This window comes from Cyrtonyx montezumae, unplaced genomic scaffold (genome assembly GCF_038088225.1).
Source record: "Cyrtonyx montezumae isolate F1298 unplaced genomic scaffold, pur_monq_1.0 scaffold_2, whole genome shotgun sequence".
NCBI classification, from domain to species: Eukaryota; Metazoa; Chordata; class Aves; order Galliformes; family Odontophoridae; genus Cyrtonyx; species Cyrtonyx montezumae.
In genome coordinates, this window is record NW_027071936.1 from 26,508,252 (window position 1) to 26,532,728 (window position 24,477).

Below are 24,477 nucleotides of genomic sequence, written 5' to 3' on the forward strand. Positions count from 1 at the left end.
ACTATCATCCAGTTTGCACTGCTAACAAGGTTCTGTAATTGCAGCTCCATGCCTTGACAGATCAGTGGAAGCATTATCTGGTGCTAACTGTGAACCCTCTCCTTTGCTGCCTGAAATAATTGGTACATGTCTTTGAACTCCTGGCCATAGGAGGGCCTCAACTTCTGACACTGGATTAGGAAGATTTGTAGTGCTGGGAACAGATGCTACTGGGATGCAAGTAGTTTGAGAAGGATCAAGAATTCCTAGATAACTCTTTTTCTTCCTGCCTTTTTCCTTTCCAACTTTCGAAATTCCTGTATATTACTTTCCGTAGGAGGAAAGAAATTACACGTGAAGAAAGAATGACATTAAATTAGCAAATATATAATATTAATTATGAGAAAATGCAAAATAAGGAGTAAAATTGACTGTTAGGAAACAGAAGTCGTAGAGAACCTCTTAGCCTCATCAGATGCTTTGTGGGTGAAAGCCTTCAATCAGAAATGTGCTGATACAGAATTACTCCTGGATCTGATCTAGCTCTAATAATTGAAAACTCCCATTGCTGGAACAGAACCAGTTTGCTGAATGACTACTAATTTCTCAGACAGGATACTAAGTAGACAAAGCTGTTGCATATATATATATATCTATTCAGACTTTTATTACTTGACACACTATATCCTAGGCTAGTGTGTTAACTAGTGTGCCACTATTTAACATTATCAAAGTATGCTCTGTCATATGCATAGTTGAAATGCATGTTTTCTTTAGCACTGAAGCATTCTCTCTTCTGTTTTCACAGCTGTGGTTCTAAGTATTGGAAGTAGATTTTCAGAAAAATCTATTAGAAGAGGTATCCAGATAAAGCTGTTTGTTTATTGTTTAATATTGTATGAACACTCCTACCTCCAGATTTTGTAGTTTTGTGTTTGTCATGGTGTTCAGAACAAACCTGCAGGTATGATTTGTCTGTGAAGAGAAATGATCTTTACTCTTTTTCTCCCATTTGTGTGTGTTTCTTCTTTTCCTCTGAATAAAGATTGCACTCTGGAAACTGTGGTCTCAAACCACCTGAACTATCTTTGTCTCTTTCTTCCCCAAAAGGAGGAGAAAGATATTCAGTTTGAAAGACAGTCAGTCTGGTTTTTTGTTGGTTGTTTGGTTTTCTTTGCTTGCTTGACTGGGATTTATGACTTGTGAAATTATATATAAGAAATAAAAAATATATATAGTACATGAAAATATTATACAGGAAAAGGGAGCAGAAATAAGGACTACAGATAGAATAAAAATCATGCTCAGTATTACATATTTACAATTCTTTAAATATTTTACCTATTGGTCCTAACCCCAATAAAATGTTGAAGAGGCAGAAAATAATTATTACTCTGAAGAGACTTGGTGTTTATTTCTTCTCCCAAAAAATTGTTTCCAACTTTTCTATGATTTTACTGCTGACTCCTTCTGAGGGCTTGCTAACACCTTTTATAGCACAGTGCCCACTGTGGTTAGGTGAAATTGTCACCACTGAGGGTTGGATTTGGTCTTTTTGTCCTCATTTATGGCAATGCATGAACCCATATCACTATGGATCAGCTTAAAGTGAGTATTAAGTTTAAGCACGTAGTTACTTGCATGCCTGATGCTAGGATGCCTTGTTGGATTAGGATTTGAGGGGTGTAGATGCAACGACTTTCTCTGTTCAACCAAATGTTAAGTAAGCTCTGTTGGAAAGCAGCCAGGTAAAGGTGATGCCAACAGTTACTGCTGTTCTCTGTGTGCGTGTCCAGCATGGCCTTCAGGCTGTGTCATGCTGAGCAGATCCTGTGGCCACAGGATGACATCAACAGCTCCTCATAACAGAGGTGCCCGAGGGGAGCTCCTGCTGGGTGACATCCATTACACCATCTGTGTGGCCTGGTCCCTAGCTAACTGTGTAGCAAGGAGCTCTCATGAATAGTTTTGGAAATAGTGTTGTTTTCTTGTAAGAAACTGCATACAGTATCTTAAAAGAGCAAAGAAATGTAATGTCTCTGTCCAGAAACAGGATCTGCTCTGTGAAGCATGTTGAGGGAAAATCCATACACAATCCATTCACTGCTCAGCATCTGAAGGATCATAAGATTTACTTGCTACCTGTATGCATCTTTTTATTCTATCTTATTGAAACAACAATTCTGTTACACTAGTTGTTGTCAGGCCTCTCTGATTTAGCTCCAGAATGAGCCCTGCATTGTTTCTCTCTCACCCTCAATTCACCTGGTGCAGAACAGTAGTCCAAACAACTCCTCTGTACTTTCTGGCACCCATCAGACCAGAATAAAAGTCACTTATCAAATATCCTTACAAAATAAAATGTTACTTAAAGGTAGACACTTATTCCAAGCTTGACAAACACAACTTCCGATATGCTTTCAAAATAATTATTTATGACTCTGTAGAAGGCATTGTGAGCTGAGATTTTTCAACTTGTGTTGACAAGAAGGTAGGCTAAAGTAAATAATAGACTCTATTTAACATTGAGAGGACAGCAGAGATGAATTAGAGGAAAGTTCAGGGAAGAGAGCTTTGCGGGCATCTTTTTGCCTCTTGGCTGTTGCTGCTGTAGTGTGTGTCTGTAGTATGAGTGATGGATACAGGAATCTCTGTCCACTTGGTGTGCTCCCAGTCTGCACATGGCAGCCCCTCTGGGCATGACTAATTCCCAAATGAGTTACCAAAGGCAAAATATGTTTCTAAGGGCACCTTCCATCTTTAGCCTTAGGATTACAGTTTGCACAAAAATAACCTGGTCTTTATAGCTTAAAATTAGCCTCTGCTTGCAGTGCTGCTATGCTTGAATATCAGTAGTTTATGCAGCTGGAAGCCATTCCTACTAGATGATGATGCACAAAGAAAGCAAAGCACGTGTATTAGCCATCTTGAATAGATCTGGTCAGCAATATTCTTTTTTTCTCCTCTCTCTTTGTTCTATGCAGAACCACTGCTACCTGCTTTGCATAACAGTTCTGCCTTAGTACTTCTTTTGGGCAGCTCCTCTGCTAATTAGAGCAAGGAGGGACATGGTTTAGTGGCATGGTGGTGATGGACTGACGCGGTTGGACTAGATTATCTTAGAAGTATTTTCCAACTTTAATGATTCTGTGGCTTTGTGATCTTACACTGAAGAGGAAAATAGGCAGTGGGAGTTGTGAACCTGAGCCTAAAATGTATACAGTTCAATTTATGCCTCTGTTGTTATCTTAAGTGCCGCCGGGTTTGTGTTAACAAGTGTGAGCGCTTGTGAAACTATGTAATGAGCCCTAGCCCATGCCGCACATCACCTGTTGGGCTTTACAACAATGTTGCAGTGTATTTGACCCTGGCCAGCTGGCGAGACAGCAACAGCACAGAGAATTTGCTTCCATATTCTTGGTATGTTACGTACTGGTGACATTAGAGAGGGGTAAGGGAAGAAAGGCCTCATGTTCTTTAGCTCTATGCTACCAAGTGCACCAGTAAGGGCTTATTTCATAGGAAAAAAAAAAAAAAAAAAAGCTACATTTCTGGTGGGATACTGAACTTTGGAAATGAACTGAGAATGAGGAACAGCAGCAGGGTACCTATCACATAGAAGTGAGCTGTGAGATTTCATCCCTTTCCCTGTTCTGCTCAATTGACCAAATTCACTCAGTTTTCATTTCTGCTGTGGACTCATTTCTAGATGATATGCAGGCAATTATCTGCTATGAAAGTGACTTGGCCCTTTTAATCCATACCTTTGGGGGAGATGTTGGGGAAAAGAATGGGGCTGTATAATGAGCTTCTCCTGTGGTGCCAGGGGAAAAGAAGGATTGAGAGTTTGAGATGTTACTGGATGTCTGAGGATAAGAACAGATGCATGCCTCCAGGGTTGCCAAGCTGGAAACTCTCCTCCCCCTTTATCATGGTTCAGTCTTCCCCATATGTAACGTGCCAAGGCTACTCAGTTTAATGTTTGCCAGTAGAGAGAGGTGAGGCCACAATTCTCTTTCACCCTGTGAAGCTTGATTCAAGGTGTTTTACTTTGACAGACAAGGTGCTAAAAGAGTAATCTCCCAAGAAAATAGCCACCACAGTTTGGTCCATCACAAATACGGGGTTTTCATTTTTATAATTCTGAACAACCAGTATCCTATTTATTACTCTTGTTATGTGCATAATTTCATGTGGCCAGACAGTAGAAATATTTGATCAAGCTTGGCTACTGTAAAGGTATCCAAAACAAGGGAAACTCCAAAACTTGTGAAATGGGTCAGTCTAAGATGCAGGCTTGGAGATAAGCTCAACTATTTTTTCACTATGTCTTAGCACTCACGTGGCCACTGCATCAGCTTTGTCTTCTGCCAAACTTTTGTGCCATTCTGCACAATCTGTGAGAAAATTCAGAGAGAAAAGTGGTGAATGGAAATATGCTTAACATTAGCTTTAGAAAAGCAATCCACTTAGATCTTATTCTGGTTAATTATGCTGAAGTCACTGGAAATCCATGATATTGCATGGTCTGGCTGTACTGGCTGAGCTACAGAGACAGAATAGCCAAGTACTTGTCACTTCCATGTTTACAGTGTATTATAGGCTTCATATCTCAGGATCTATTAGCTCCAAAGACCAGAAGAACATATTGCCAAATGCTTGGGGAACAATGATTCTTGTCAGGTTAACATTTTGAACGAAGTACTAACATACTTTACAAAATCAAAAAATCTGTTTAAGATACGATTTAGAGAAACAAACAAAGCTTAGTATCCTTACGTAAGTAGACTTCCCAGAATCCCTGTGGTTCTGACATTAACTATATTATTTGGAGTGAGGAGGCCTCAGGGCAATAATCAGTCTTCTTAACGGTAGTAGTCTAATATTCAGTATAGCAGGTTCCGAAGTATTACTACAATTAAAATCTATGAATCAATTTGTAACTGATACTTGCTGCTAATGTTACTGTTAGATGTGTGATACAGATTTGTCTCTGGTGTCAAAAATGAAGTCCTATGGAGACTAGTGAAAGCTACAAAGTGTGACTTCCCAGTGACTTGGAAAGCTTCAGACCATTTTCGGAATGAATTTTTTGTCTCTACCCATGCCCAGAGTTTCAAAACCACTTCAGTTTTGAAGCCATCTTCCATGCTGTAATACTTTTCTAAGGAATTCTTTTTAACAGATCTGAGAGATCCCAAACTTGAGGAAAGAACTGCTAATTTTAAAGAATGGCATAGAATGGTAAAATGAATTAAGAATGAATTAGTATGTGGCAAACTGAAGGTTTTTCCTATTGGGATACTGTATTCTTCCATTTCTACCTATGAATTATATTTTCATAGTTTTAGAAAATGACTTCCAGTGACAGAGGGGAAAAGAGAATGAACAGGAACTGCAACATACCCATTGTAAGATTTTCAGTTTGAAATCTGGGCTAAACATAGTGTTATCAAGACAAGCATAACAACAACAATATCAAGCAGTTGACAGTCATGCTTTACTTGCAAAGCAAGGGAGCTATTTCTGTGAGTTCTATAACAATTCAGAGCAAAAGATTGCACAGCTCAGTGTATGCTTTTCTGGTGGCATAAGAATTGCTATGCAGCTGTTTACCACTGCCGAGTATTATCACCATATCTTTAAATACCTCTACCCAAGTTAACTCTGCATGAGGAAGAAAAGCAACTTTCTGCAAAGACAACGTGATGTCAGCTGATCCTTTCTTAAGATTAGACATGCTTGCTCCTTCTCTGTGTCAACACAGAATGACTCTGAGGAGTAGATCTGGGGAAGAACAGCATTTAAAAGCCAGGTTCACTCTGCTGGCAGAGAGTACAGATTCTTCTGTACTTGCTTTGAGTAAAGAAGCCAGGGATCCCCTTGCACACCTTGTAAAGGTAAACTTGAGTGACCTGCATCTGAAAATTGACATTGCTTGCAGTCTCTGAAAGTTGACTTCATAGCCATAGACATTGAAGTCTCAGAGTTTCTGACCCTGAGATAACATGTATAGAAACCCAGGGGAGTATTCTTGAAGTTCAGTTAAGCTGAAGTAGACAGTCTCTGCAAATATTTTTTCAAATAAACCTTGTCTCATTCGAGAAGGAATCCAAACTAAACATATATTTTCTGAATGTATTTTTGAAACTTGCTCAGACAAGTGACAAAGCTCCCCAACAGACCTATGGGACTTGTTGTATATTGGGATGCTCATTTGTTCCTTATCAGATGTTCCCTTGCAAGAACAATTTCCCAGATACAAGATGAATACTGTAATCACCATCATAATTAGTGAAAATCACTTGCTTTGAAAAAAATGAAAACATTATCACAGTTGTCTATATGGCGGTTTAGCAGTTTAGGAATACTTCTTATCATTCTGCCAGTAAGCTGTGGGCCCCATTCAAAGCCCAGAAAACTCAGAAAAGTCTGCATTGGTCTTAGCAGGTCTTGGATTAGGTCTTTCATCAAGACATAGAGAAGATAGCCATTGCTGTAGTGCTGAAACAGTGTACATAAATAAAGTATAAGTGCTAAAGGTAGTGAAGTGATTCCTGCACATAACATGAAATATAATAAAACACAAAATGGTACATCAATGCAGGACAGAATTATTATTCCAGCTATTAGCAATTGGGATTCACTGACAATCCCTGCTGCTATGGGATGTGCATTCTGCTTTCTGGCAGCATTTTAAAACTCGTTAAATAGAATATTAAACTAATCATGATAAATGATAAGCCAGATTTCATTACATTCTGGTTAATTGCAAAATCATATCTACCTAGCGTTATGAAAAGTAAATTAGTTGAAATACTAAGTATCTTCAATGAACAGACATATAATAGCCAAAGCAAGAGGCTGGTAGATAGATCACTTAAGTTCTCACTTCCTCTTCTGTTCCATATAAAAATGCCCCTCCTCAAATACGATGTGAATGCACAGCTTGGTACCATTTAGAAGTCTACAATGACCACTTGTTTTTATGACTGCATCTTAATCTAAGCAATTCCTGCATGGCTGTTCTTTTGATTTATGGCTGGAATGCTATTTATTTAGTGAAAAGACATCCCATTGGGAAATGATTGTGTCCTACTTGTAAGGAAACAACAGACAAATCATACAAAACTTCTGCAATTACTCTGTCACGCTCATTAGTTAAATTAAAATTCAGGAAAAAAGGTTTTGATAACTGCTGAAGCAGCGGCTCACATTTCCAGTTGGTTTGCATGAAAGTGACACTCTACTCCCCTTGCAATAATATGATGCATTGGCTAGTGATTGTGGGCAATGTTTCTCATTTAATTAATACAGGGCTGCACATCATTCATCCTTCACATCCAGGGTTTCAGCTACTTAGGCCATGGTACTCACTTTGAGAAACATGATCTATGGGGTGCTGATAGGGTTCCACCTGTCAGAGAAGGAGAGGAGCGTCTTCAACCACAAGCTTACCAAATTGTTACAGAGGGCTTCAAGCTAAAGTTGCCAGGGGAGTGGAACCTCAGGGTTGCTCTCCATGTCAGTGATCAGCTGCAGTGCATGGAGCTGGCAGAGTGGGGGGTGGATGAAGAGCTGACTGAGGGCTTATGTGCCAGGATAAAAGGGAGGACAGAGACAGGTGACATTATAGGGGAGATATTCTACAGAATACCCAACCAGGAAGACCAAGCAGATGAGGCAGCCTTCAAGTACCTGAAGAGGGCCTACAAATAAGACTTTTTATGAAGACAAGTAGTGATGGGACAGGGGGCAATAGATTTAAACTGAAAGAGGGTAGATTTAGACAAGACATTAGGAAGAAATACTTCACAATGAGAGTGGTGTGACCCTGGCATATACTGCCCAGAGTAGCAGTGGATGCCTCATCCCTGGAGATGCCCAAGGCCAGGTTGGAAGGGACTCTGGACAGCCTGATCCAGTAGATAGCAATCAATCCACAACAGGGGTTTGCAGCTGGTTGGGGTTTAAGGTCCCCTTCAACTTAAGCCTTTCCATGATTTTGTGATCATTCAGAAATAAAACCTTTGCTCCCAACTCCACTACAGATCTTATGTTCCTGAAATAGGGTTATAGAGAGTTTTGTCCCTTCTGAAAAAATGTGAGTTCTTCAAATCATTCATCAACTGCTATCTCTTCCACTAGATTCCATGTTTTTTTTACAGAAGGTGCAGGGGATTTCTCCATGCTTCACCTGAGAAGGGAAGGCAACAGTGGCAAACACTTCTACTTTTTAAAGCACAACAGAGAAGAATGGATCTTTAAAAACAGATGAGACATTGGACTGTGCATGCAGCTGGGAAAAAAAAAAGACTAAGAAAGTTCTTGTGCTTTGAAAAGGTCCATCTCCAAAGCCACTAAATTTCAGGACAGTTAGGTTTTAGGTTAAAGGCATTACTGATTGCTATCCCCATCCACTTACAGAAGCAACTTTATGCATTGCATCTCCACTAATATTCACTGGTTAGCAAGCTTCTCACAGGCACCAACTCCTAGTGACTGAACCAGTCTCACCAACAACTCAGAAGAAAGCAGAAAAGATGATAATTTTGCAATAAAAAACCACAATAAATTAATTGTAAAGCAAGTGATGCATACATTATGATATAACCTGGGTGCATGTACATTTTCCATCTCAGCTTTATCTAAAACACATGCTTCATATTTCTACATGTTTAATATATATTGTCTCTTTTTTCCTTTTCTTAGCTCCCCTGTTTCACTTGCCTTTACTGCAGAATTTCCATTTATTGAGTTTATGCACTGGGATTTTCAAAGTGGCTTAAGGCTATTGACTTTTGGTAGGATTTGGATAGCTAATTGCCTTTTCCTTTGTACTTCATGAATTCCAGCCATAACTCTCCTCTGAGTTCATTTTGGTCTTTTATGACTGAATTTCCTGAAAAGTTATATCCCTCTGGAAAACAAAACAAAATAAAAACAATCAAACAAAAGAACTCCAAACCAACAAACACACATATATACACAAATAAATTCAACAACAGTAAGACCTTTCTTTCTTCCTTTTGAATGTAAACCAAGGGAAATATTTGTATATGTGTCTTTCTTACTTAAAATTTCAAAAGCTCATGTTCTCTTAAACAGCACAGATAGCAAATGCCTTAATTCACATCTTGATTCCAGCATGACAGAAGATATGGGTGCCAGTCTTTCTCACAAGTCCCTTAGAGTTTACCGTACAGTGATGGCTTAGAGCATGTTAAAGGAGCTAGAATTTCCTATGTAAAATACCTTGTTAGTTCCAGCCTTCCTTTCTTTTGTGCCATGACCATACAGTTTTTCAGGGACAGTTTACTGAGAAGAGAGCAAAACATGACAGGAATCCACTCTTCAAATCATTTTGATGAGAGTACATTTTACTTTTCCATTTCCAGCCTAATCAATCCAGTCACAATTAGTTCCTAACAAAAGGAAAAAAAAAAGTCTTTCCTGTAACTTCCATCTGCAATTGTCCTGTAGAAATAATGTGCTGAAAACTTAATATAGTCTTTGGGCTGTCCATCTAGTTCAGCAAATGTACTTCTGACTAGAACTTATCTTTAACTATTTCACAGCCAACCTACGTAATCTATTGATATTTAGCAGATTTGACAAGTGGCTTTGGCCTCTCTTCATCCAGGATATACTGTCTTTTGTTTCACTACCAGTTAGCAATGAATTAGACTCTGCTTACTGCCCATTTCAGAAAACAAAATGCAAAAGGTGGTCAGTCAGAAACAGAGGTAAATCATTTCTGGATTTTGGATGACAATTTGACAGAGCAGATATTTCTCTGACAATAAAAGGAAAAAAAAAAAAAGGTATTTTGCGATGGTAGTAGAAGTATTCCAAAGGCATTCAGAAAAGAAGAACAAGGAACAGTTAGAGTGCATAAAAGAATGAAACTGCAGTGTAAGCTTTTGTGAACTGCTACCTCAGCGAGAGAGTGAAGCAGTCAAATGGACAACCGAGAGAATCACATGTATAAAAGAAAATAGGAGAAACCAGAAGTTGTAGGTAATGGATTAAATACAGAGGGAGGATGAGAGAAGCATGTTTATAGTTTATCCCTTCTCCTATTTATTGCCATCTTTACCAATTGTGTGTACCCTCCTCTGATTTCAGACACCTTAGTGTGCACTGTTCAGCAAAGACTGTGGATAACTGCAGAGATCAGGTGTGCTGCACAGTTTTGAAAGTACACAGAAGGAGAGTTCTTCAGAAATAAAAAAAAGAAAAAGGGAACTAAAGGGGAAGAGGAAGGTAAAGGACAAAGAGAAAGGAATAAAGGAAAGGGAGAAGGAAAAGGAAAAGTAGAGGGAAAGAGAAGGAAATAAAATATTATGTACCAGCTCATTTTTTCCCAGTAGATTTGTGGCTCTCAGAGAAACAACAGGACAAAAGCTCATCTGTTAGAATAAAATTTAAGTTTCTCCAAATAGACGCTAAATGTATTTAGCAGTTTTTAAGGTCACATTATCTTTTGGAGGACTACATTTATCTAATAAAAGAAGGCTGCTATTCATCTTGTGTCAGCATAATGTGTCAGTTTTACAGTTCTCATTGATTTGTCTTCAAAACCATCTCCAAACACAGGCAGCTTCAAAAAAGTTTGTGTACCTGAACCTGTGTCACATGAAGGCTGTTACCTCTCCTATAATTTGGATGCAGTGACAATAGTACAAAGTGATGGATGTAGACTGTTCATAGCTATCAATACCAATACTGGCTCCATTCCCTTCTAGGATTCTCTCAGTTATGTGTTATACATGGCATTATTCGGCATAACATTTGGAGTCATGGTTGCTGCTTCTCAGCTTCCCAGGACAAAAATGTGACTCTTGCTGAGAGTGTGATCAAAATAACTGTTTTAGAGTGTTTTCAAACCATTTTGGCCCAGACTTCAGAAATAACCCTTATTCAGAAAAGCCATACAGCCCTTTCTCACCATGTACTCCTTTCCTACAAAGGTTTAAAGAGGTGCATCTCCAGCAGAACTCTGCAGCTTGACCTAAAGAGCCAGTCATTGTAGGCTGAAATATCAAAGGTTTCCAACTTCTATATATTGAATTGAAAGAATAAGTTAAGTACACCCAATGCTGTTAACAGCATTTTACAGTCTATAATCCCTCAGTGCATTAGAAGCTCACCTAGAAAACATTGCCACTTTGGTAAAACAAACACACAAATTACATACCCCACCAAAAAAACAACCACAAGCTTGAAAGCAGTCCAATTATTTAACATCTACTGTCTGGGTCTTAATTTAAGGTTGACCATGGCACCTTTAGCTGCAGGCCATATTCATTTCCTAAGCTTAAGCTAAATAGTCACATTGTCCAGCTGTCTTGGGAATCACATAATATGGAACACTGGTGACTTCTAGACAAACCCTATTCTTGAATCAGGGCTTGTTTAGTATACAGAGAAGGTTGACCTGTAGTTTCTGCTAAGTAAACTGAAGAAGCTAAAAATATATAGATTAATAAATATTCCTATTGGGACTCCATACCTAAAGAAAATTCTGTCTTCCCCTTTCTCCCCCAAAACCCTAAGGAATTGAAATAGGAAAAAATTAGTTCCATATTAGCAATTATACATAATTTTGTGTGCACTTTTGTTTCCATTAGAACCTTGATGTAAAAACAGCATTTCTATTTGCTAACAATAAGAGGAAAAAACTACACTTCTTTATCTACTTTTTAGTTTGGGGGCTTTAGTTCTTTAAATTTCTTCTACCATATAATAAGTTTCTTCATGGCAACAAATTGTGATTGCATCCGTCAGCCAGGCACAGATCAAAGTCTAAAGCTGTTTCATCCTCAAGAGAGTTAGCACCTAAGAGATCTGATTAAATTCTTAGTAAGGAGAAAGGACAGTATGCATATATATGACCTGTACATATCTGACCCTGCCCAAATACTTCTGATCTTCATACGCCTGTTTTTCTTATCCAGAATCACACATTGTCTTTATGTGAAAAAGCATTTTTATTAGAAGTCTGGAACCTCTGTTACAGACATGATACCTCTGTGCTTTTGGGCTGAAATAGAAGTTACTTTAAATGAGTGAATAATATGACTTTAGATTCTTCAAGCAACCAGGAGCTGGTAAGAGGTGTAAGTTAGAATGATTATGGCACAAATCAGTGTAAATTCTTGTAGTAACCAATTACCAATGAAGTAAAACATTTTAGTCTGCAGAACAGTATCATTGACCTGGCAAGAATTTATGATCTAGATAAAGGCTGGCTGGAAAGATAATTGGAGAAACGGCAATAATAATAGGATACAAAACCCTTTACTGTTAGGATATTGGTACTAAATTAGTTAAGGGTCAGCTTCTCCTGGAAGATATCAAGCTACTATTGTTCATGGAGTTTGTAGTGGCTGGTTGAGTTCCTAGCTGATTTATTTACATCACCTGCATTGGAAATCTCAAGAAAGAAGCTTAGAAATGCAGCTAGATATTGGCTAGAGATTTCCAGACTACTCCAAATAGGCCTAAGTCATAAAGAGGTTAAAAAAAGTTGTGTATTCTGAAAATGGTCTGAAAATTGTGCTTTGTTATGCAGCACCACCTGTATCACTCTCTTTTGTCCTGTTGTACATGTAATTACATTTTTTGTCACCTGACGTATACATTTGAAACACCTGTGAATGAAGTTTCAATTGCAAAATCTATCTATCTGAGGAGCAGTGGACATGGTGCCAGACACCTGATGTTGCTTATTTAGCAAATGTGTGTGCTTGCCTAGCAAATGAAGTGAAAATTATACTTAAATTATGAGAATCCTCTTGATGATCTAGTGGTCATTGCTTTTAACTTTACCAAAATATACTTTTCTTCCTCTTCTCAAATACTTCTCTTGCACAATTTTTCATAGGCCATGATGATACTCCTTCACTTGTTTTTTTTTGTATTTTGTATAGGAGGAGTATTTCTGAACACGAACTTTACATCCATTTATCATGTACCTTAAGGTGTCCTCTGTAGTAATTACATTAAAATAGTTTTTCCCCTTTTCAGACATTTGGATTCTCTCTCCATTTCACAGCAACAACAAAAAATCATTTATCATCTGTCGCTAAGCATTTTCATATATTTTTGAGTATATGAATCTACACACTGCATGCCCATGAATTAGTTACATGGAAAATAAGACATTTTTAAGCATTATTTTCATGGTGATTCAATATCATGTCAGTACTTTTAGCATTTTAGAAATGATTTTAATGCTAAACTGTACAATTTGTTGTTTTTTTTTAATGTGTTTACAATTCATTGAACGCATTTCTATGTGTAGCTGAATTAAACTAAGAACAAAAACCTTTGAGATCTACAATTGATTGGTAATTTCTCTTTTGATCATTATTCAATTTTAGTCTTATTACTCTAAAATTGACTATTTCAACATGAAAATGAAAAGAATGACAACAACAAAACAATCAGCACTGAGTGGATGAGGTCAAAGAAGACCAACAGGAGAAGAAACACAGACAGAAAGCTCAGAGCCACCACCAGGTGAAAAAAGGAAGGGTACATCAGAAAAGATTTGAAATTTTGTTGTGAGGACTCATCTAAAAACAGGATTTCTAAAGGAAATCCAGGACTCGCATCTATTTTTGAAAAAACCTCATCACCTATTAATGACTAATAACCTAACCTTAGCAGGGCAGAGAGAGTGTTCTTTGGGGGTAATGGTGAAACCATATGTGTGACAAAGAAATCACATGCAGAGCACAGGAGAGGTAGGGGGTTTTCGTTGTGACAGATGTGATTAAACAGTTGTATGAAACAGATCTGTGCTGACACAAAGGTTAATGCTGTCAAATCTTTTAATATGCTGTTTTATAGTTTTATTTGTTATTTGTCTCTGTCTATCTCTCACAGTCTCAGAACTGACTATAGGGGACAATTAACAACTACGATAACATATGATTTTGTCAAGACATTTAACCTTGTCTTCTCATCTTGGCTCCTGGATTTAGGCAATTAACTGAATATGTTATGTTTTACTAGTAGAATTTGTTTTGCACTTTGGTGACAAGACAAAAAAACAATCCCTTCCCCCTCTTGAAAAATGGAATGGAAAGACAATAGAGACCTTGAGCACTATTATTCAGAAGGCTAACAAGAAGCACAGCAGTCAAATTTTGTAAAATCTCCCCCAGATTTGTATGTTCCTACAATTTGAAGGGCTTACTCTATTGAAGAGCTTACTCTATTGTCTTTTGAACAGCTGATGTTGATAAATTTGCACTTTAGTACTTTACAGAAATAATTACAGAATCAATTTCTGATATCCAAGCATGGTATTTTGCAATGAAGATAATTCTCCTTGGACATGAATTCTAAATGAGACCAATGTGCTACCAGTAGTTACAGTGCCAGGATCTGACAACAAAAGCTTATGTATCATAGTACCACTTTCAAGCCAAAGTCTTTGTAGAGATGGAATAGTCTTTGATCGGGAAACATGATGAATTGATTCCACTTTGATGCATGGGCAGAGAGTGAAAGCAGCACACTAGCCATTACTGAAATGAAATTGTGGATTTGGAGGAGATGAGGTGGAAGGAAAAGTAATGAAATCAAGAAAGATAAAAATGGAAATAAGTGGGGAAGAGAAGGAAGGACAGTCATCAGCTTAACCCCAAAAATATAGTAATATAGACCAGAGAAAACAAAATAAAGCAAAACAAGAAAAAAACAGAGGGATAAGGAGAAAATAAAAAGGTAGAAGAGGAATTTACATGATACAAATATTGTTCCTCTGTTTACAATAAGAGTTGACTGAGATTATTACTTATTTACAGTGGCAAACTGAGGCATTGATGGCACGAGGAAGATACTATTACTTCATGTAAAAGCTAAATGCACCTGCGAATGGAGAGAAGTACCAGAAAATACCTAGATTAAAGCTGTCCAGCACAAAATCTTCTTAAGACTCAGAAATTAGGGTTTTCAATGTTTGTTTATTTCTTTCTTTTTGTGGGTGTGAGTGGCTTCCTTTTTTCTGCTAGGGGAGTAATAGAAGACAGGAGAATTTTCTAAATGCACTAAGTATGTAAGTTACATCAAAGCAGTTACATCATTTAACCAAGAAATCCCTGTTTTTCACCAGGCAAAAAGGTGAAGTTACATCAACCACTGTGAATTACAAATGTTTAACTCAATTCCAAGATAAATTCACTTGTGAGTAGGTAATAGGAATTCAAATCAAGACTATATCCTCCCAGATATTTCTGTCATACAAATAGTAGCACAACTCTGATGTTTCAGGTAATATGCAAAATGAAAATTGCACTTTGAGAAATGTGAGTTCATTTACTCATTTGACAAAGCAGCATCAGGATGATCAATTCTGGAATAAAATATGTGTTTCTTGATCATTCAAAATAGCTATGGTGGTTTACAGTATCTTTACATGGTCTGCTTATGGAATCAAAGAAGACAAAAGTGGAGGGCTGTGTGGCAAAATTTGAACAGAATAGGGATAAAATTCAGAAATATAGCAGTCTGTTTTGTGTACTAGAGCAGGAAATGAAAAATTGCTTCTGTGTCTCTATAACTTAATTCAGTTAGATTATGAAGTGGACAACTTCTATCAATTTCTGCCATTTTTGGGGCCATTTTTGTCTTCTCTCTGGCAACATGAACACTGGTCATGAGGTGTGATGCCATTGCTGAGTGTGGCTGATGGGTCTCACTAGCTTCCTCAGTCCAGTGAAATGAACAGATCTCCAGGGAGTGAAGACAGGCTTCCCCTGGGAAATGGGGGGGACCCAGGGGAAATCAATGTCCATACATCTGAGATGAGATACACTGGGGAACCAGGTTCCAAAGCACTTTCAGGGAAGATTGAAAAAGTGTGATTTCCAGTGAGGCATTTAGAGTGCAATAGGATTTGTGAGGTACATGGGCTTGACTCCCAAAAGAGCATGAAAAGTAATAGGAAGAGTCATGAGGCACTGAAAAATTTATTGCAATCTAAGATGAGTTAATTTCTCTACAGAACTTAGAATAAAAATCAAGTATTCTCTACCAAAGTCTCATAACACTTGCAAAACAACGAGGCAGGCATTTGTATCTGTTATGCTATTAAAAGTAGGAAGGCTGTAAAAGGAAAAAAACAGTTTCCAAGTAGAAAAGTTGAAAAAGCCTTAGCCAGGAAATAGTTTATTGTGGAAAATTCATTCAGTAAGTGAACTTAACACATTCGCATTAAGAAATAAGTTTAATTTACCCCTTGTTCATAAAACAAAAACAAAAACAAAAACAAACGGTAAGTCTGTTACACATGTAGTTGGTAGAATTGAAGTATACATGCAAGGTTAAACACAGGTTCAAATGCTTTGCTGAAACTGGGAACAGGTTCGGATTCAAGAAACTGTGGTTCTGCTCTTAACAAATTTGGTAGTGGTATGCAGGTTACTTCCCTTCTGTGCCTCTCAGTTATCATCTGTGGGAGTACCGTACTGCAGCTCTGGCATACAACGAACTAATGAATACTTCATGAGATTCTCAGTTATTATTTAATCACAGCTCCTTTATTATGGTGGAATTTGTGTTGGCTTGATACAAAGGGAAAATAGCACAGCATTTTCTGAAATGTAATAGGGAAAACAAAGCTAAAAATAAAAGAAGTTAATATTAAAAATAAAAGAAGTACAGAAGAGAAATATGAAGGGATGGTTTAAAACTAAATACAGACATTTGGATGTCTTTACCAAAAAGATCAGTGCAATGCAACAGTATAAGACAAAAGTGCTCATTTCTATGTTATGACATACCTTTTCATGTTTATGTTGAGGATCAGCTCCTTCCACGAATATCCTGTGAAACTACTGACTAAAATGAGGTGGTGCTATTATGAATTGCAAGTAGCATGAATAAAACAATAAAACAATCAGGCATAAACCAATCAAGTTTTTTTTCTAAATGTTTTTGAACTCTGAGAATGTTAGCTGCAGTATAGATACTATAGCTATTCAGAAATGAAACCTTCTCTTTGCCTATTAAACTCCTACCATCAAAGTTAACAGCCCAATCAAGGTTATTAACTCTAAGGTTAACGAGTTTAACAATTTGATTATTTAAATTAATTGGATGCAAGGTTTATTCTTCCAGACCATTGTTATTATGGCAAATCTTACATAGAGATTCTCAGTACTTCAGATTTTGTAACATCCGTGTGGCAAGCCCCAGTTCACTGTGCACACACTGCGTTATTTAAAATGTTGTAATAGGGTCTGATCTGAAGCTCTTTGAAGTCAAAGAAAAGACTCCCACTAACTTCAAAAGATTTTACATTAGGCCCTGGGTAATTTTTTTTGCAAGGCTTTAGTACTTGATAATATCTGGTATAGTAGGGAAAGTGAGCAAAATTGTTGGCAGGTTTAGGAGGTCTTTCTCCAAGAATTTTTATGTGTATCTGGTTATTTCAGGTCAGTTAGTGGCTAACCCAAATCTGCATTTAATTTTATTGGTCCTACAAAAAAAAAGAAATCTACAAATGACAATGCAGTGTTTTTGATAAAACTGCTTAGTTTGGCCCCTCCCAAAGTGGTACTTTTTACACACGTCATTTATATAATCTACTTGATCTTTTAATCTTCTTGTTCATTTTTATGAGGAGTAATATTTTACAATTAAAAGTCTGAAAATTAACATTTCTGGAGTGTCAAATTAAATTACTTTGGAAATGAAAAGTTTTATTTTGGAAAGATTAAAATATTTTATATTTTCAATATGATATTTCAGCATGACTTTTGCCTACATTTTCTGAAGATTTTACTTTGATTTGTAAACAGATTTGGTCTCCCCCAGTCTATATTTCTGTTAGTGAGTTTACTGAGTGCCAAATGTCAATGGTCAACATTATTGCAGAGATAGAACAGTCACAGGCAACTGTTGCACACTTATCTCTCAATACCATAGCATACAGGAGACAGAGCTCTACTGATCTCTCACCCTAAAACAGTGACAATTCTGGAAATGTGAGGACAGACCTGACTGAGGCAAGGGAATCAAAGATATGTGTTCCGGTGCTAGTACTCTGAGCACAAGCAGGTGGAAATGGTCATGGGAGGTCTTCTCTGATACTAGAAGTAGGAAGTTTTCCTAACAAGGAAAATGTTAACCCATGCATCTAGACTTCTAGACTTATCACAACTTTTGGAGTTCTGAGAAGTTTTAGAGAGAAAAGATGCATCTGTTTACTGGTTTGAAATGAAAAAGGGGACAAAATTCAAATTAGATTAGTTTTGCAGCAGTGAGAAGTAGTGTGTATGTAGAAAGAATTTGGAATACTTTGCTTCTCCTTATCCAGTAAGACCCTCCATAATCACTTGAGGGTGGCTATGTACGTTGCAGAATACATTCAGACTTCATTACATTTTCAGGAAAGTCATTTATTGTTAGCAATTTTCAGATTAGCAACTTCTTTTCATACTTACGGGTATGTATTTTATCTTCTATATACAAAATATCTAGCAAATGTAGACCAGTTCTTTGAAGATCAGCAATAAGTAACTTGCTAATTTTAGGTCCTATTTAAAGTAAGTCTGGACAGATTGTTTTCTTCTAACGTTTCTTCTAAAGATAAACGTCAGAATATGTCACTATTATTTAGAATAGTGTGCTACAGTTTAAGGGGTGTGATCCGTAGTGTACTAAAATCAATAGAAATATTTCAGTAGATCACAATGGGCTTTTCATCTGAACTTAACATATAGAACAAAGTAATTTCATTTACTGTTAATCTGATGCTATATATTAAGTTCCCTGATGAGGAAACTGTGAGCTAACTTAGTTTTTAAGAGGCTTATATATAATTTATAACGAAAACACAAGTACAAGGCATTTCAAACAGGAAAACCCATAGGAATGCAACTCAAGGAAGAGCTGTTAAATACTCCCTACACCTAGAAAAACAATTTGAACGTGTGTGTGTGTGTTTCATAGGTTGTAGATTCCTCTTCAGCAGTAGGTAACATCCTGCAGTTCAAATGGCTCAACGACCTGTTTACCAACCTTTGCACAGTAGAAGTCAATGTCAGATAAAAGGCAGCATGCACAGCACTTGTGAAATAATGCTATGACCAATCAATTCCTTAAACAGTACAAAGCGATGGGATGGAAAATCTGTTTATTCAAAGAGCAAATAACTGCATTTATTGCAGTTCCATTCTGGGATTAACTAGCTCCCACCTTGATCATACAGTTAGCAGCAAGCATGCTGGCTTTCAGGTAGTGTGGTAGCCCCGCAGTTTGAACACTGACAATATGCAAACCCAATATCCAGACTGTTCCTGTAGCACCAGCTGATGCTGACATCTCACTGGAAACCATCTCTGATAAACAGCTATGCCACATTGGGCTAGTTTGCCCCTGGTTGAATCCAGTACATGAAAATGAAATATGTTACACCTCTTTCAGGTATTGATGTTACTCTCTGTTCTAAAGGCTGTCAGCCAGAGAATAATTATTGCAAGCAGTCAATTTGGAATTTTATTTCATTCTGTGGAGGCTGATACTTGTGCCTGCTGAGCACTAGGACAATGCACTCTGATCCATGGAAGAGGGAAATGTCATTATTCACAGAGTGCTTCTTCCTCACATTCAGATGCATATGTCATTCATTCATCATTTTCAGTCATTATTACTGACAAAGAGAGAGCTTAGCATATGACCAGCATCTACAGCCTTTCCTCAATTTCTGATTTACGAAACACAAGATATTTGCTCCTGCAATTAAATCACCTATTTCACATCAAATATTCCAGGGCCTCAAAAGATAGTATCACAGTTACAGCAACAGAAGAATTTATGAGTACAAAGGGTTTGAAAAATCACCAGAGTAAAAATAATAATCTCTCATACTTGGATGACCACAAAAATCTAATACATGAAAATACGAAGTCCTTGAGAGAAGGCCTTAGAGATTAGTATCATCTTAATAACTTTATCAAAAATTGGACAAAGCAGTCCAGAAAAAATAAAGCTGAATGATGAAGAACTCCTGGCACAAACATATCTCTAATCCTATCTCTCTCAACAGTTATATTTAGTATCAACATAAAATCCTTCACCTCCAACTTCCTGTTGCCTCTTCCATGTGTCAACATACCTGAATCTATTTTTTTCACATTCCAGTGGAATTTTTCACATTCCTGTGGAATTTCCCTTACCATAACTGCAGCCTGCAATACAGTATTATTTCATCTGCAGTGAACTTTGATTTGTATATTTATTTTCTTGCTCCTTGCTGTAGTCTTTAATATATTTCAAAGAAAATTATCACAACTACCGTCTGTAAAGAATTTAAACATCACTTATTATTCTTTGTGACGACTAGAATGTTTTGGAAGATCTTCTGTCATTTTCTGTACTAATCTAAAAAGAACACGGCTATTTTTGAAGATCAGATCCCAAAACTAGAATAGCATTTAAGCTAGGACCATGTTGATACCAAGAAAATGGATGATTTCCTGAGTATTTTTCCCATGTGACACCTCTTCCTGGAAGTATCAGATGCCTCATGCTAATAGAAGAAAGATGGAGATCCCTCCAATAGAATGAATAATCTATTACACTGGCTCATGAGGTAGCTATGGTGTCATTATTCATCCATACTTCCACACATCTATAAGTTGAGGAGAATGTCAGCTTTCTGAAAATGCATGAGGAGTTGAGCAGAAGTTGCTTCTAAGACAGTATGAATCACTTCTTTTTAAGGTGAGTCATCCCTCAGAAGATTATCATGAAACACATCTCAATCCATAAATACAGGTCACCACCATGGACAACCTCATCCCTCCTAGGGAAATAAATATGCCCATTATAACCCTCTAGATATGGTAGACAAACCAGCAGTAGAGTGCCCAGCAACACAGATCATGTCCCAGTTTTTTTCTATTGTTGTCATAGAGACTACAAGGCTCCAAGTAAGTAGAAAAATAATTGTGGGTGTAGACAGTGAAACCAGTGTTTAAAATAGATCAGGGCATTTGCTTGTTTGGGCAGCTGTTCTCAAAGTTTTGATTCTAAGTAGTTTTTTGCTTTACTTAGTGCTATGTACTCCAACAGTCACTGTCTTGAAGGTGGTATACTGCAAACTTAATAGTCAAGTGCATTAGAGCAGAAGTGGTATTAAGCAATGTCCCACAAGAGCTTCCGATATTCAGGAGTCTGAAAGATCCATTATCATGTAACCAGTTAGCTAATACAGTATCATAGAACAACACTGATACATTATTGATTATATAACATCATAGACCATATCCATTCTTCAAGCCCAGGTATTAAATCATCACTTACCAGTTAGTGCTGTTTAGAGGAGCCTTCTGGCAATGAAGCAACATCTTCTGTACCCAATTGAAAGTAGTTTCACCTTTCTCATGTCAGCCCATAGCTTTGCCTCCTTAGGGCTTTTCAATACCATCATGATTGTGTCTTTATATCAACACATGGCAGGTTTTACGTTATTGTTTTGTGATATGGAGAGGATGTTCTGCATTTGCATGTTATGGACAAGGAAGGACCTTGAAGTGAGTAGCAAAAAAAACCCACCAATTTTCCTAATGAAACTGTTTTTCCCTTTCACTTTGGTTTTGAGGACAATGAACAAATTGATGCACAGACTTGATGCAAAGGTTTGATCAAGCTCAAGCTTTGATTTCTCGCCTTCTGGAAAAATCCTATGTCCTGCTTCATCCAGCTGTAATCTCAAGGACAGGATTCTTAATGAGAAGAATAAAAGTGATACTTAAATGTTTGAACTAAACATCTTTCTCCACAGTGGAGATAGGGATAGTATTTAAATGACTTTTCTGCACCAATAATTTTGATTCCCACAGCAGAAAATTAATTTATCTCTTCTCTGCTAAAAAGAATTCAATATGCTTTACTGGATCCCATCTGGAATATCAACAGAGTAGAAAGAAGATACAGCACACCAAGCTGAAGAGGAGTACAGAGCTATTCCAAAAGACAATTATATTTTTATCAGATCCTGATGGCAAATATGTCTAGCATGTGCTAAACACAATACAAGCAAAATCTGGAAGATAAAAAAAAAGATAAATAAGTATCAATCAAAATAACTAACAACCATTTCCATGCAATATAACACAGTGCAAAGCTATATATATACAGAGTTGATTAGACACCAAAAGCAGTTTAACGTTTCACCAGATCCTAATAAGAATCTCTCCTTTTTCATATTCTTACAGAAATATCTGCTGCTGATAAGCAGTACCCAGGATAAGAAAGAGGTTACTGGCTAGACAGGACTGCAGTGAGCTGATCCAGTATGTCAATACAAGCCTACATTCAGCCTGTATAACTTGTCCTTGCAAATGCCTATCTTGTGCTTAAAGTCAGAAGATAGACAGGAGGGTACACTCCTTTGTATTTCTCTTTCAAGGCTGGCTAAGCAGCCAAAAGTGCTAATACTGGTAGCATAAAATTCACTCCTAGACTCATCTGATCTCTTCAATTTAACCATGTCCTAATGCTTCTGCTGCTCACAGTTGATCTTCATATTGGTTTATGAAAGAACGTTGTGGCAAAAAGCACTAGTGGTTTATAAAGCTTAAGAAAACAGCAAGGATTGTACCAGGAAAGGAAAAAGTCAAGTGAAAATACTTTAGTGTTGTTTATTCTGAAATAACAACACCACTTTAAAAATAAACACTTCCCATCACCTCTGCTCACATATGTGATTATTTGGAAAGAGGAGTCAGAGCTTGAAGCTGCGATTGAGAATCTTTCTGTCAAAATGAACTGTATTGAGTAAGGAAAGTATTTAATTCTAGACATACTCAGAAGGTAGGAAGACTTCAGCTTAGCACACAGTTAGAGGCCTTCCTGCTGGGGGATATACCACAGCCACAAGGTTCCCAAGGAGACAGGAAAAATGTCCAGCCCTAGGGAACAGAAGTATTAATGCCTGTATCAGAGTGAAGTCCACCATTTTGTTTGTTAGTCTCAGCATTTCTCACTGCCCTTGCTTGCTTGAATATATATCTATAATTGAATAGATTTGTTCGAAACCATCTGTTTGAGAGCAGGGCCTAATGAAAAATAGAAAAGACCCTGGAACAATTAATAGAATGCATGTGCCATTGAATGAGAAAGAAGTGAGGAGCCAGATGGCAGGTGTCAACTCTTGACTTACAGCTACAGAAACTTGCCTGCCTTTCTCCTCAGAGAGAAGCAATTAACTATGGTGAAGCTAGACTGTCAACTATCCTCTCATAGCCTGTGTGTGTCAGAGGGGATGGAGAAGATTAGAATAGTTCTCCTTGGATCTAAGGACTGTTTTGCATTTTTGGAGAACAGTAGTGATTCTTAAACTAATTTCCAAGGGGTCAATGAGCAGCATCCTCAGCAGATCATGCAGCATCTGGGAGGAATGAAAGCATCACACTGGTCATATTTATTCCATACTCTCTTTAAGATAAAGGGCATTGAGGAGTTGTACAATAATTCCACGCTTTTCCTCTGTACAAGCAGAAACTGGCAATACAATTTTTATACTGAGTGAAATCCTGTCCTGATTTACCTTATGTGTATGATAGTTAAAGTCTTTTTGAGTATTTAGATTGTGTTTGCCTCCAAGCATGAATGCTTGCATTTTTAAAGCCCTTCTGGCAAAGGAATTTCAGGACTAAAATGAAGAATCCCATCATAAAAAATATTACTTTAAGTAAGGTCTCTCTTTCAATTTTCTTTTCATTTTCATTCCCAGGCTCAAATTCAAGGAAAAGGAAGTCGTAACATAGATAGATCAAACCACAAAATTTGGCTCCCAGTAAAGATATTTAAGTATTACAAATTGAAATTGTTGCTTCTGCATGCTCAGAAAAGTCCTGTTTGCCCATGTTTTAATATGAACATTTATTATTTCACATATAAGATCCCACATGAATTTTAAATGCTATTTATCATATTCTGCCAGCTCAATTTCTGAAAAGCAAAGTACAGTCCACAGATCAAATGAATCTTCTGGGACAGATTTTTAACTACATAAAATATTTTATATAAATGTAGAAGAATATATATGTGTGTGTAATATGAAGTTAAGAACTCAATAAAATAAATTCAAACAGTTACTTGGCAAGTACAATCTAAGCCATTAATTCTTCACAGAATATTTAAGAAATAAGTCAGGATTACTATGATAGGACCTTGAATTTTACATTCTTGTGTTCTTAGGTTTTAAAGTGATATCAGAATCATCTTGTTAGGCTATGACAAAATTTACAGTTTAGTTTCAAATCGATCTCTATCTAGAGATCTGTCTCTAGAATGAAAAGCACAACAACATTGAAATATGCCATGAAAAGATATATAAGGGACAAAAAAAGAAGAACTAAGTTTTTTTGTTTTTTTTTTTTTTCCTGTAGATAAAGAAAAGGACAAGAGAAATGTTGACTTTTTCTCAGTTAAGCAAACATTAATATTACAAAAGTGGCAAAAAGTAGC